This window comes from Labrus mixtus, chromosome 7 (assembly GCF_963584025.1).
Source record: "Labrus mixtus chromosome 7, fLabMix1.1, whole genome shotgun sequence".
NCBI classification, from domain to species: Eukaryota; Metazoa; Chordata; class Actinopteri; order Labriformes; family Labridae; genus Labrus; species Labrus mixtus.
The window spans coordinates 6,719,524-6,733,677 of NC_083618.1; the positions used below are offsets into that span (position 1 = coordinate 6,719,524).

Sequence of the window (14,154 nt, forward strand, 5' to 3'; positions counted from 1 at the left end):
ACGATGAAAAGGATGTATCCTTCAATATGAAAATACAGTCCTGTTAATGTCTCCATTTATCACGGCCGCGTCTTGGCCAGGTCCCTTGTACGTCTTTACGCAGAGGGTGCGCTGACTGCGCTCTCTATTTATCCAACACCATTCCCGCCGACGCGTGTATCCATCCCCCCCCCCCCCCCCCACACACACACACACACACACACACACGCACACACACACCCTCCGCGAGGACGTCGTATTTCACTCAGAACTTAACCAACTTTGGATCGAGGAGGTTAATTTTTCCTCCACTCTAGCCGACTCTCATCCGTTAGGATTCCGTGAAGGATCATGAGGAAAAGAGGACAGACTTAGGACCTGCACGCGTTCTTCCCCGCATTTAATGTGAACCAGCTGCAGAACGCATACCAGCTAAACCAGGTACCTCACTAACCTGGTCCTCGTAATGAGGCGAGGAAATTAGTATATCTGCTTCTGCCCTCCTGTTTTTCAGATGCAGTAATTCCAAGTTACAGGTCTCTTTGAAGTCTAGCAGGAGGAAATCTGAGGAGGGAGACAAAAATAGTCCTCAGTGCCGTTATTTGCAGCTTGATGGCGCATTGTGGCACCAAGAGAATCTGCTTGGAGTTTAATGCAAATGACTTGGACAAGAAACGGTGCCTGTCTGCCTGCCAGATAGATTATTCTGCCAGTCTTCATTATAACACTGGATAATAAACACATGGTCTGACACATGACAGTCCTCTTTTCAAATTCTTTGTGACCACACACGTCCATACTCACACACACACACAACTCACTGTCTTTGAGTTTGAAGAATAAACACCACATCTCTACAGTTTTATGACTAAACATCAAACACATGGGACTCTTGAAAATTGGAATAGACACAGAGAGTAAGATCTGTTTCAATCAATGTCTCGAAGTCGATAAAAAATGTTTACAGACCTATTTACCGGCTCTCCTCTTGGAGCGGATGACAGAAACAGAATCACCAAAGAGTAACACAAATTAAAACTGTGTGTTGTTTGTGTAGAACTGCCAGAATGACTCATTTAGTTCCAGCCATCAATCTGTATTGATGTGACATTTAACACTTTTCAATGTATGTAAAGTGTGGAGTTGTTATCCCCTTTTAAGGAATGTCTTAATCTATTTGTTTCCATGAACCACTTTCTGTTCTTTCATCTCTCTCCACTCTAGCACCAGCTATAATGTCTGGTTGGTATCTACACAGAAAAAGACCTTAGAGGCTCTCTCTGTTCTCTCATCTCGCAGTTTCTCCATCCCTCTCACTCAGTACGCCAGTATATGTTAACCTTGGCTTTATAGGAGATTAGAGTGATGCTATATATAAGGGATTAGCAGTTATCTGGTAATATAAGTGGGTGCAGACACATTTTATGAAAACTGCAGGTTTCAGTAGAGTCACTGAGGTTTGAGGTCAAGGTTTGCAGCACAGCCATAAAACATTTTAAGAGCAGCTGGTTTAAGTGCAAGCTTCAAAATGCGCAACACATAGGATTCTTAATTGAATAAACTGTAATTAAGGGTAATTTTCTTTCATATAGGAATGCAAAGCTGCCCACATCCAATAAAGTGCTTGTTTAGAATTTGAGCATATAAACCAGGATTAACTACAGAACCCATGCTGTGGCTCCTATCACGTGTTACATTTCCATCGGTATGAGAAAAATGTCTGCTTCTTTTTTTTTCTTCTTTCAGTTCCTTTGAGTGAATACATTCTCGAAATTTTCAACATGTATCTTCATCATGGCCCCCTGCTGCGAGAGTTCAAATACCAACCAGGAAAGGTCACAAGGATCTCCTACCTGCCCCATGACTACCTCTCTAATTGCTCCTTTTTCTCTCATTTACGAGGCTTAATGGGGGCCGGGGGGTCAGAGAGCTGGGGTCAGACGAACAGAGATTCCCCCTCCCCGTCATTTTAATCCCTATAGTGTTTGTCCAGGCTGCTCATACATGCCTGTGTCGAGCACGTGGTGTCACTCCACACTTCTACATCTCTGTCAGTCTTTATGTTCTACATGTCACCTCACATGTTCCTCGAGGGATGAAGAGGATTAAGCTGCTTCCCAACATGACTGTTCTGCCTGAAGGCCTCACAGGGCAACATGATCCAGCATTAATTTGTGTCTCCAAATACTAAATGTATTCACTATATGTGGATTTGGAACAATAAAGTTAAAGCCGCTGTAGTTTAAATGTCTCAGGGTTTCTTTGTTTTTGTTGTTATGGAGAATAACGCGTTACACAGTGGGTTCTCATGTGACGTTGTCCACTGGCCACAAGAGAGACCACGGTTAATAGGCTGTGCTTGAGTTAAGCTCTGAGGTCAGAGTTACTTATCCTGTTGCATTTTTGGAGAAAGACTCATAAAGAACACACAGGTTACGTTTGATGTTAACATCAGAGAAATTGTAGCCCACTCAGTTGCACTCTTTTAGAATTATACAAGAAATAATAACTCAATATTTTACTCTGAGGTCTGAGAGCTGACATAGTTAAAGTTAAAGGGTCAAAGTGGAAGGTCAACTGCAATGGTCTGGGGTTCAAGTCCAATAAAACATAGAGGACTCTATTTCTTCTCAGTTTGAGTTGAGTGTTGCTTGAATTTATTTTCACTTTGAGCATGATAATCAGTGTGGACAGCTGACAACGAAAGCCCCCTCACTCATAAAGTTCAGTATGATCATCATGTCAGGGGTAAGCTCGAAGGACACTGTTAAAAACTTGCTCACATTTGCACATCTACCTTGTCTGTGAGTAAAGCACGCACGATGGGTTCAATTGCATGTTGCCTCTTTGATGTGTGAGGATGAATGACACCGATTAAACTGTCAGACCAGAGCGTGATAGAGGCCAGATGAGGCAAGATGACAAATCAAGGCCTCTGTGAAGCACTCAGGCAGCTTGCCGAACCAATAATGTGTGCGTCTGTGAGCTTGTGTGGGTGTTTGTTCATGGAACGGTTATGGTCGTTAACTCTCACATATGTTTAAATGACGGGAAACCATAGGGATGTGTTGCCATTTATGTTTTTTAAAATTCTGAACAAGAAGGAATGACGGGAATGTTAAAGAGTGGCTTCAGTTTAGCGGTGAGTTATTTATAGCTGGAAGCCCTGTTTAATATTAGACATCAAATTAAACTCCCTCCCACTTGCAAACTCATACTCCCAGTGGATGTCATCGGCTAACAAACTCAAGATTTACTTTATTACGTCACTAACTTACTCACATAAACACATTGTCACTCTGACACACACAAATGTGCACATAAGCAAACACGGACACAGTTCCTTGATCCCTCTTTCTTGATTTTGTATGGGCCCCCCCACACAGAAACAAACTGAATGCCAGAACACATGCTCTGGTTTTCCACCACAAAAACACATACAAGACATGTGTTACAGATTCCACTCACCGCTTTCTTATTCTTCCAGCTCATATTTGCACACCCACTTAGATAAAGCATACTGACTTGGCTCCCATCACAATTTATTTTAACTATCCAAAAAAAACTTCAATGAATTTAACGGAAATGGGGTTTGGAGTGTTAAAAAGAGTAACCAGAAGAACAAAGCTAATATCATTCAGTGTGCTTGGGGGCGGCGGCCAGCACATTAAATCTTAAAACAAATGTAAGGTTTTCAGTCATATGACATAACATCACAATGACTTTGGTTCCTCTCCTAAATGTCAGTAGCAAATGAGAGGAAAAATCAAATGCAGCTGTTTTAGGTTCTGGGCCTCAGGTAGGGAGTTCTAGTCCGTCTGTCATGTCTCACCACTTAGCTTCTTTGAGGTCCTTCAAAGTCAACCTGTGAATCACCAAAGCCATATTGGCAAACTCTAAGAAATGCTAAGAGTCACACATATATGCTGCACACATATGTTGCTTGAATCAGCATGTTCTCCTGTTAAAGTGTCCTGCCACTAAAACAGCGGGACGTTAACGTAACTTCTGCTGCCTTCAGGCTGCCTCTGTTTCATCAGTGACCTGACAGCAGTGACATTAATAGGCCACAGTGGTGTTGGCCTTCAGATTGGAGAATTTCACAGCCTGTGAAATTAAAAAATTGCTTTGAAAACGGAATGCAGTTTTTAGTGGTAGGTAAAAAAAAAATGTATGTTCCTGTTCCTGTCCCTGTCTTGTCCATGTCTTTTTAAGCATAAGAAAGACTTTACAGCTGATCCCTGCATGTTTTCCACAGTTTTTTAATGTAAACAAGCAACATTTCAGTAAAGTCTTTTTTTTTTTACTGGAAACAACAGCATGTGATTGTATTTCCACTCCTCTGCAAATATAATCTCACTGCAATTTAAGGGTGTGCCCACTCCTGTGGTTGGATTGTGGGTTTGCAGGAGAAAAGAGGTATGTGGGGGTATGGGCGACTGCCTAACCCTCTTGGCTTGCCCAACAATGTGACAGTAAGAGGGGTACAGCCAGTGTTTGATGGTAGTAGCCAACATCTGGCCCTCGGGGGGGGGGGGGGGGGGGGGCAGGGGCAGGGGGGCAGGGGGGGGGCAGCACATGCTGATGTCATTAGTATTAAATGGGAGTTGTGATCACAAAGACATGACCTTCACAACATCCCATTACTGTTCAAGTAAGATAATATAAGTAAAAGTAAAATATGAGGAATCCAGGATAAAGGGCCACATCTGTGTGATTATGTAAGAGGCTCAAATTGAAGTTTTCTAATGGTTGAGGCTGATCCTGATCTTTCATATCTGCTGCTGGACTGTGAGAAGGGATGCACCCTGGAAGAGAGGGTAGAGTAAAGGTAGGATGAAGCTGTAACAAAGTTGGGTTAAAAGGTTTAATTTGTTCCACTTAGCCTGGGCTTCTAGCCACATCTGTCCAATCAAGTCCCATATCATGGTGGGCTCCTGGCTTCAGAGATGGTTACAGTTCTGCCAACCAAGCTTTGGCGGGGACCATGTTTGGAGGAGATGTGTGGTTTTAACGAGGTCTTTTTGAAACCCTTTCTGACCAAGATCTTCTAGCTGCTTTAATCAATACCATTAGACATGTGCTAATGTTTAATGAACTGCTGTGGTCAGGATGATTTAAGTGCTGAGGCAACTCTGATATGATAATGTCATTATTAGATGTGGGTTATTTAGACCCTTGGGGAAGTCTTTCATTTGGGGTTTACGCCTTCTCATTGGTTGAGGTCATTGCTTTGAGACTGGGCTCTATTGAGGAGACGCCAATGAAGCGGAAGGTCTATTGCTCAATGTTTCCAGAGGCCTACATAAAATAGGGACGAATTGATGTACGCATAGCATCCAAATCACAACATGCTGAGTGTTTGAACTTAACTCTGTTTCCAAAGCCTTCGTTAATGAGCTTCTCACAGAGCTGAGTACTGTGATAAACTGTCATGATCCTGTCTAATCTCATCAGGCATGATCAGATTTTCTTAGCACTAAAGAGAGACAAATCATTTAAAGATACTGTATCTTCCCTGGCATCATCCTAGGATCCAGCATACCTTATGGAATCAGTGAGTTATATTTGATCTGTGTATGTCCTTTAAATTCCACAAGAAACAATCAAGTCATTTCAGGACACTTTACATATTTTTGAGAAACATCATGTCTCATAACAATGCAGAAAAATAGTTTATACTTCTGTTTATTATAAAATTGAGTTTTGTAATTCAGGCTGCATTTGTAAGTCTCTAAATACTGTTCAGTTGCACTTCAATGCTGCAGCATATGTATTGAAAAGAACAAATTAAATGTGAGCTTCTCTACACTGGTCCCTATGAAATCTAGAATAGAATTAAAAATCAGTTTTTACCATTTATAGCCTAACCATTACTTACGTTTTAATATTTATCTCCAAAGCACTTAGTGTTGGTTTTACTTTCGGCTTATGTCATATACTTTCAAGTTCAAAATATTTTTCCAACATGTTAAAAAATAGAGGAAAACTTGAAGCTGATTTGTGTGAATGTTGTCCTATATTTCCTTGTTCTTCTTTTGGCCTCCATGTAGCCTATACATTGGATGACTGTGGAAAGTATTTCTTATAGCTGCAGGAGGTAGCCTGTCTACAACTTGCGACTTACAAATTTGGTATTTTCGTTTCAAATAGGCAAAGCTATTTTGTTAATCTGTAAATTCTATAAACATCTGGATCTGGTGGTGACCACAGCTGTTCTTCCAGTTGCATATTATTGTAAATCAGAGGTAGCCTATCAAGTGGCAAAACCGAAAAAAAAAACCCAAAAAAACATTAAAAGTAGCCTGGACCAAGTAGCCTAGGCCTAAACTGAAATTGAACCCTTAATCACGCACGGAAATTAAGCCTACAAATTACGGTAAGCATATAAGGCCCCTTTTTCCATCCCCCTTTAAGTTATTTACTCTTCTTTTGTTTTCCTTCTCCTAAAACTTTATCCCAAAAGGAAAGCTGTGAAACATTACGGAGACAGTGATGGTCCTGGCTTCAAGGTGACTTCGATAAAGTTAAAAATATATTCACAGATTTGGCTTTCCCGGATCAATTACTCATCAGCGGAACATTGCTTTTACAAAACCGACACCTCTCTGCAATCACAACAAGATAGACTGCGAGCTACATTCGTATTTTCCTCAAAACAAGTCGTCCTCCGCGCTGGGGAACTTGCATTGGCCTTTATGCAGAGCCGGCTGGTGCTCGAATGCGCAAGGACCGTCTGCAAATTGCAACACCGAAAAAACATGATACAGAAATATTCAGTAACTTCACCCAGGAGAGGTGTAGTGTCATGAAAATCATTTTACACATATGTGATCTCATGTTTTTCACATTTCTCAAATTGGAAAATAATACTTTTAAAAAATGTTGAGCATTTTTAATAGCCTATAAATAATCCAATGTTCAATAAAATCCCTTTTGTAAGGTGTAGGGTAAAAAAAATATCCCATTATGAACAAATGTCCTCCTGCTCTATCAGTAAAAATAAGTAAAATGTGCAGAAATGTAATTTTACTGATTTTTTAGCATTAAATTTGGTAATAAAACAAGTAATAACTGTACTATTACATGATGTAGTGCCATCAAACTCACAGCATAGGCAGCTAGATATATGAAAAAAAAACACCTAACCCTAAAGAAATTCTAACAAAAGGTTTCTCAGCTATTTTTGTAGTATTAGGTGTCCTTAATAACATACTAAAAGTTTACCAAAATTTGACCACTAGAAAGGTATAATTTTCAAGATGGCGTCCAAGATGGGCAGGAAGCCCTTAAAATATCCTAACTCCTTCATTATTTGACCTAGCCAAGTAATCTTGGTGTCTAACCCAATGTTTTAGGAGTCTATGAATCCATTGGACTTGTCTAAATTGCACTGAAATGATTACAAACTTATGGAAGACATGATTTTGTGAGATTACTGTAAGGTTTTATCTTTGTTTGGGTCGAACCAGAGATGTAAACGATTTAGCCTGTCATGTAACTCCTACTCAGTACGTGTTTTTGGACACATACCCTTTTTTTTGCTAAAACACAGACTTGACATTCAATGTAAAAGTTATTGCACCCAAAAGTAACTTAAATTGGAGTTGTATAACTTTGATCAACAACTCTGAATTAGCCCGAACAGAGGCCTGTGTGTGAATCCTCTAAAATGGTCACTCATTTCAATTTGAATAAGGTAATACATATGTAATGCATCCTCTATAGATGTTTTTGAGTATAAAAGTGGAATTATACTAAACCCAACAAAACTAAATTCACAATTTTCAGCAATTCAGAAGATGGTGGAGGAGGATACTGACATTTGATATTGCTTGCCTCATTGAAATGTTGTTGGCAGCACAGTGTATACCATTTTGCTCAACCAAATTCATCCTTGACTACTTAAACCACCCCCCACATTAGACAGATTTCTAACACATGAAATGAAATGAGTGTCTTAAGAGAGGATGACATTGTTGAATTAGCTTGAGGAAAAAGTACACTCCAAATGCAATTTTGACCATGAGTCATGTTGTTGTAAACCAAGAAACGTGCCCCATTTGCAATAAAAACTGAAGAGATGGCGCTGATGTGGTTGAGGTTCATCAAAAGGGAGCTGATGGAATCAACAATGCAAGTGTACAAAGAGGCGAACACGTACACATTTCCGCTGGTGAAATAGTAGGCTACACTCAAAATGTCAACAGAAGTACATAAATAAAAAATACATTAAAATCCAACAAGAGAATAAAGCTCAGCCACCAAAAAGAAGTGCCAGAGTAGCAACTGGTCCTTTCAACAGCCAAACCGATTGTCTTTTCTGTGGGACTACGATAACCGTGATCTACATGCTGCAGACTGTGTTTACCACCACTTATGCAGTAGTAGTTTTCGTAACGGATATAACATACCGATACAGTTCCAGAAAGATCCAGAGGCAAAGCGCAGAAAGTCTGGCAGGCCTAAAAATGAAGATCGGGAGCAGGCATTCATGAAAGTTTGCTCCTACCTCGAGAGTAATGATGAGGAACAGTTGACAATTAAACATCTTCGAGACAAAATGAAGGAATCTCTGTCAAACCCAGATTCTGAACCATATGGAAATCAATACCTCAAGAGAAAATTGAGAGAACAGTACCAGAACAATGTACCTTTCACTGAAGGGGAAGGCCTCCATGACATGGTGACAATGAGAGAGAAGACATCACAATTACTACGATCTTATTTCAGCGAACAAGAAAAGGATGAGGAATCCCAGAAACAAGCGATCATTCAAACAGCTGCGCGATTGATCAAAAGTGATATCAAGTCCAATGTCCCGTCCGTTACGGATCAGTAGCCGAGCATAAAGTCACTTGAGCTTGACTCTGCCCTTTCGTTTGTTCCTGAGACTCTCCGTACACTTTTGAATGGTCTTTTTGTGGGTAAGGAGACAAGCCGAAAGGTTGCAGGAACTGGACAGGCAATTGTCCAGGCAGCATGACCACGTGCTGTGGTAGCTCCATTACAACTTGGCCTTGCAGTGCAGGCACATCATATGTATCGGTCACAATTCCTGGTGGATACCCTTCATGGAATGGGATTTGCTTCATCATACAAGGAATGGAAATGCAGGAATGCAGCAGATTTTGTTGCCCCAGATATGTTAGCGGATGACATAGATGTGCTGGACATGGCACTTCTTTTTGCTGGGGACAATGTTGACCACAACATCCTTACTATTGATGGTAAGGGGACCTTCCACGGAATGGGAATCATAGCAGCAATCACTCCAGGGCGAAAAAAGGACCGTATCATTCCAAGGAGACACATTACCAACCTAGATTTTGCAGTGCAAAGTAAAATCCCAGTCATCGAATATCGCTTTGCGAAACATGTGCGCCAAACCACCGTGTTCAACGACCTCCCAGCACTGATCAACTGTGACAGAACAGTTGATGTCCTGTGGAAGCGCTCACTGAACTTCAAACAAGAAACCCCAGGGTGGCAGGGAATGATGCATATCATTCATCAAGGACTAGAACATCCAGGCCAATCACCAGTTGTGTTCCTGCCAATGATTGTAATCACTTGTAATCACTTATCTATCATGCAAATATGCTAATTAGAATATTACATGGCCAAAACGTGTATCAGGCACCAGTATTCCTGGTCTAGGAGGAATACAAAGGAGTAATGGTCATTTTAAGGACCTGACGGCCGCCATTTTGAAAATGGGGCCTTTCTTGGTATCAAACTTTGGTAAACGTTTAGTATGTTTTTAAGTACATCTGATACTACTATAATCCACTGAGAAACCTTTTGTTAGAATTTGTTTGGGGTCAAGTCATATTTGCAGCTGACTAGCACACATAAACCATCTTCTCTTGATTATACTACAACTCTTAGTTTGGTAAAATGTGCATAAATGTAATTTTACTTATTTTTTATCATTAAATTTGGTAATAAAATATGTAATAACTGTACTATAACATGTTGTAGTGCCATCAAACTCACAGCACACATAAACCGACCTGAGATCTGAGATGACCTGAGATCCGTAAGAGATCACAGCCCCAACCCATCCTGAAGTTCAGGGATCACAAAACAACACATTGTGAGATTGAGCACATAAGTCCTCATTTAACTGATAGTCAATTGATTTTTAATAAAACACATTTCTGTGTAAAAACCTGATCTTTTGCACTGTTTTCCTCACTTTTGTTTTCTGACTTCTTCTGGAATGAAGATACATCCAAGGTTCAGCTGCCCTACCAAACAACTCCTGGGCAGATCCCCCGCAAGTTAAAGATAGAGAGGTATGCATTGTTTGTGTTTAACATGTATTATAGAAGAAGGCATTTATTTCAGTGGTGTTTGAGCTTTCCATTTTAAACATGTGATGTGGTGTACATACAGGGCAGATTAAGTGGTGTAATGTTAATGTTACTATGAGACTCTATCATACATTAACTTAGCCTACTTATTTAGTATGGTTAGCTGATAAAGTGTTGTCTGTGAATTTGTTAATTTGTGAATGTTTAACTTAAAGTGCTTTTTATTGTTTGCATAGATGCCGAAGGGAGTACTTGAAGTTCAACTTGGAACAGCATGTTCCAGTCACCTCATGAGCAGCAACGAGCCTGTGACTACACCAGACCATTCTGTGTCACCCATAGACTGTAAATATTGTTTTCACCTTACCTCCCCCTAGAGGTCAGTCTGTGTTGCCCTTATGGTATTCGTTACGTTTTTAGACGTAGCTTTTGTGACACGGGCCCTTTCCGAATTGTCACAGTTCAGTAGGCAGTACGTACTATTCAGTAGGGAGTTTCAGTATACTGAACTTTTGTGGTCATTCAGTATGCATATTTTGGGTCCACTTCAGTATACTGAACATTTCAGTATGGATACTAACTTCCTTTCAGCCCCTGGGCTCAGGCAAGAAATGTGAGTATAAGTGTTTAAGTGCTTCTGCTGTCATTCTCTCCTCATTCAGTTTAATATCAGTCCATCTGAGTTGAAATGTAAACCAACTACTCGGTTGAATAATTGACATGTCATGTGTGCAGTGTGGAAAAGTGTTTATGCGACCTGGAGAAGGAGGTCAAGCTAGATTATGACCAAACAATGAATGGCATGATCTTTGACAAAGTTGTTCAGAGCCATCCAGAGGATTTTTCACACATCAAATTGCCACAGAAGGACCCCGAGTCTGTACCCCAAAGTGGTAAGGCTGTTAGTCTTGAATCCATTACTTTGAGTTAATATTAAACAAATGAATTACCACCAAATACAATTGTTAACATTGTTTCGTATTTTTCTTTGCACAGGTTGCGTTCCAGTACCTTACTTTGACTATAAGAGAAAACAAGCTGCTTTTGTCTTCCATTCCCTGCTAACAAAGCCTGAGGTGATCTGTGTGTTATCTATAATATGGCTGGAGTAGCAACCATGAAACTGTTCAATGTCACTTCAGTCAAACCTCTGCGACTCGACAAGTTTGAAGTCATACAGTTTCAAGTACATGGTGTATTGTTTCCTGCAATGACAAAGATTGTTTCCTGCAATGACAAAGATAGTATTAGTATGTAGAACAGCACAATTTACATCTAATCAATATGCCTTGTTGTTTTAGTTATGAATTATTGTTATGTACAGGCAAGTAAGTAACCCAAAGAGCACTTGCAGAGACAACACACGTTTTTATAATATATATTTATTTACACTCATACAGGTACCCTACAAATGACTTATTTACACAAATTTAATTAAGTGTCTAAATGCACTTGCATACAGTGCAGTGTATTAACTCTCACCTTATTACAGAAAATTAACACTGGAAGCTTAATTATTAAATCACTGTAGTAAGTACATTCGTTTTTAATTGTTTATTTATTTACAGCATCCTGAGCAAGTGCTTTAAAAAACATTAAACTAAAATGAAGTGTAAAACACACACCTACACAAATATATTTCAACGTCAACAGAAAATAATATGGGAAAAAGCAAAGAATATCTCTGACAACGTATTGAAAGTAGGCCTAAAAAGCAAAATAATAAAACGTTTTCTTTAGTCTGAGCTTGTTTGGAGTTGGCAAAGTAGAAAGTTGCTCTACCGCAGTCATTAACCAGCTAACGCTAACGTTACTTTAATGAACTTTTCATGCTTGTCGAGCTGGATAAAAATTAAACACAAGCACCAGCCGAGCAACCGGAGAGACTAACGTTACATTCTCTTACTTGAAAACGGAACAAACATGGGATTTTGTAGTGACTTAGGCCCTTTTTCAAACCATCCCCTACATCCTCCCCCTCCATGATGGAGTGCACTCCGTAAGAAGTCACACTCGCAGCTGAAGTCCCCTTCATCAAGGTGTAGGGTAGAAATACAGCGGCAGGCTTTGGGAAAAACTTCCCTCTCTCAGGTGGAAACAGGAACTGTGTGTTACCATGGTTACACAGCGGTATCTTGCGGGAACAGCTTTTTTTTTTGTAGCTAATGCATTCTGTACAAATATTTATGTAGCCTAGATTATTTTTATTCTTCTTTAGTTACATCAGTGTAGAATTATAACAAAACTATTAGATTGAGCCTACATTGTTTATTGTAATTTATAATTTCAGTTAAGTTATTGTCATTTCATAGAACAGGGTGTCCTAAATTAATGCAAAGACAAGGATAATATTGTTGAACATCAGAGCAGCAAAAAGTGTATTTTTTATTGTTGAATTGAGATTTCACAAAGACATCAAACGTAGAAAAATAAGAAATAAGTATTAACAGCAAAAAGTTGTCTGCAACATGATTTAATATTCTTTTGTTTTTGCAACAGTCCCTGTAAATATAAAACACTTTACAATAGAACTGAAGATCTTTGCCGTGACCCGACAGGTTCGGTCTTAATTTCTATCATTTTACACGGGCTTGGGCCGGGCTCGGGCTTGCGCAGTAAATGAGCGGTCAGGTCATCAATCAATCAATCAATTTTTATTTGTATAGCGTCAACTCATAACAAGTGTTATCTCGAGAGACACTTTACAAAAAGAAGGTAAAATACCTTACTCTTTGTCTGTTAACATTACAAAAGAGCAGGTAAAAAGACCTTACTCATTGTTATGCTACAAAAAGCAGGTAAAAGACCTTACTTTTTGCTATATTACAAAGATCCAGCCTATCCATCATGAGCACTTTAGCCAAGCAGCAAAAGTTACAGTTGTAAGAAAAAACTGCCTTATTAAAAGGCAGAAATCTTCGGCCGGATCCCTGGCTCATGACGAAACAGCCTTCACAGGCCTAGACAGAGTATATAGGCTAATGTTGGCATTATTCTTTTATTCAATTTCAGCTGCTGTTCACCGTCGTGTTGAGGCCGGTCCGGATTGTGGAGAGAAGTGGCGAAGCAAATTCCGCTGAGCCTTTATCTTAATTTCGTAATTGCCAAATACCCATCTTAATTTAGAATTTATCTTATTTTAATTAGTTAAGAAAGACTCATTTTTATTGGCGCATTGGTCTATTTATATTCATATTGGTGATTGTGGAGAGAGGCGGCTGCAAGCAAGTCCCGTTTTTGTTTGTCTTAGGCCTAATCTCAATTTTATGTAGGCTAACTTTTCGTTTTATTTCGTTATTGCCAAATACTTATCTTAGTTTTGAATTTATCTTGATTTGATTTGTTAAGAAAGACACATTTTTTATGTAGGCCTATTTAGAGTGCTGAGATGTTACGATGTTACAGAGGACTTATTCTATTTCTTTGTTCCAACTTCCAAGTGGCCTATAGCCTACGTTGTTTCTGAATAAATGATGTTAAAAAATGTATAAATTACTCTTTCTTAACAAAAGGCAAAAGAGCTGGGTGCGTGTGCTCATTTGAATAATGTTGGGCTGTAAACGGGTTCGGGCGTTCAAAAAGCTGTCAATCAAAATGTGCTTGTCGGGCTTGAGCCGAATTCTGTCGGGCTCGGGTCTTTTAACTTTTAAGGCCCGATTACAGCTCTACTTTACAATAAATAAACATAGATTTGATCCTCAATACAATACACATTTGAAGTTGTTAACATCAGTATGACGATATTAAATGTCTATCTTAGTTGGAGCAGTGTTTATAGGCACTTGCACGGAACTCACAGGTTGCTTCATCCATGACAACCGGACACAACAAGTTACTTTCGGAATACTCAGTTTTG

General features: G+C 39.6%; 1 long non-coding RNA gene across 1 annotated transcript; it reads left to right on the plus strand.

Moving 5' to 3' along the window:
• Positions 1-194: 194 nt before the first annotated feature.
• LOC132977644 (uncharacterized) lies at positions 195-11,402 on the plus strand. Its single transcript, XR_009673843.1, has 4 exons — positions 195-420; positions 9,964-10,078; positions 10,211-10,280; positions 10,535-11,402. It is a non-coding gene; the product is annotated as an uncharacterized LOC132977644 (long non-coding RNA).
• Positions 11,403-14,154: the final 2,752 nt, after the last annotated feature.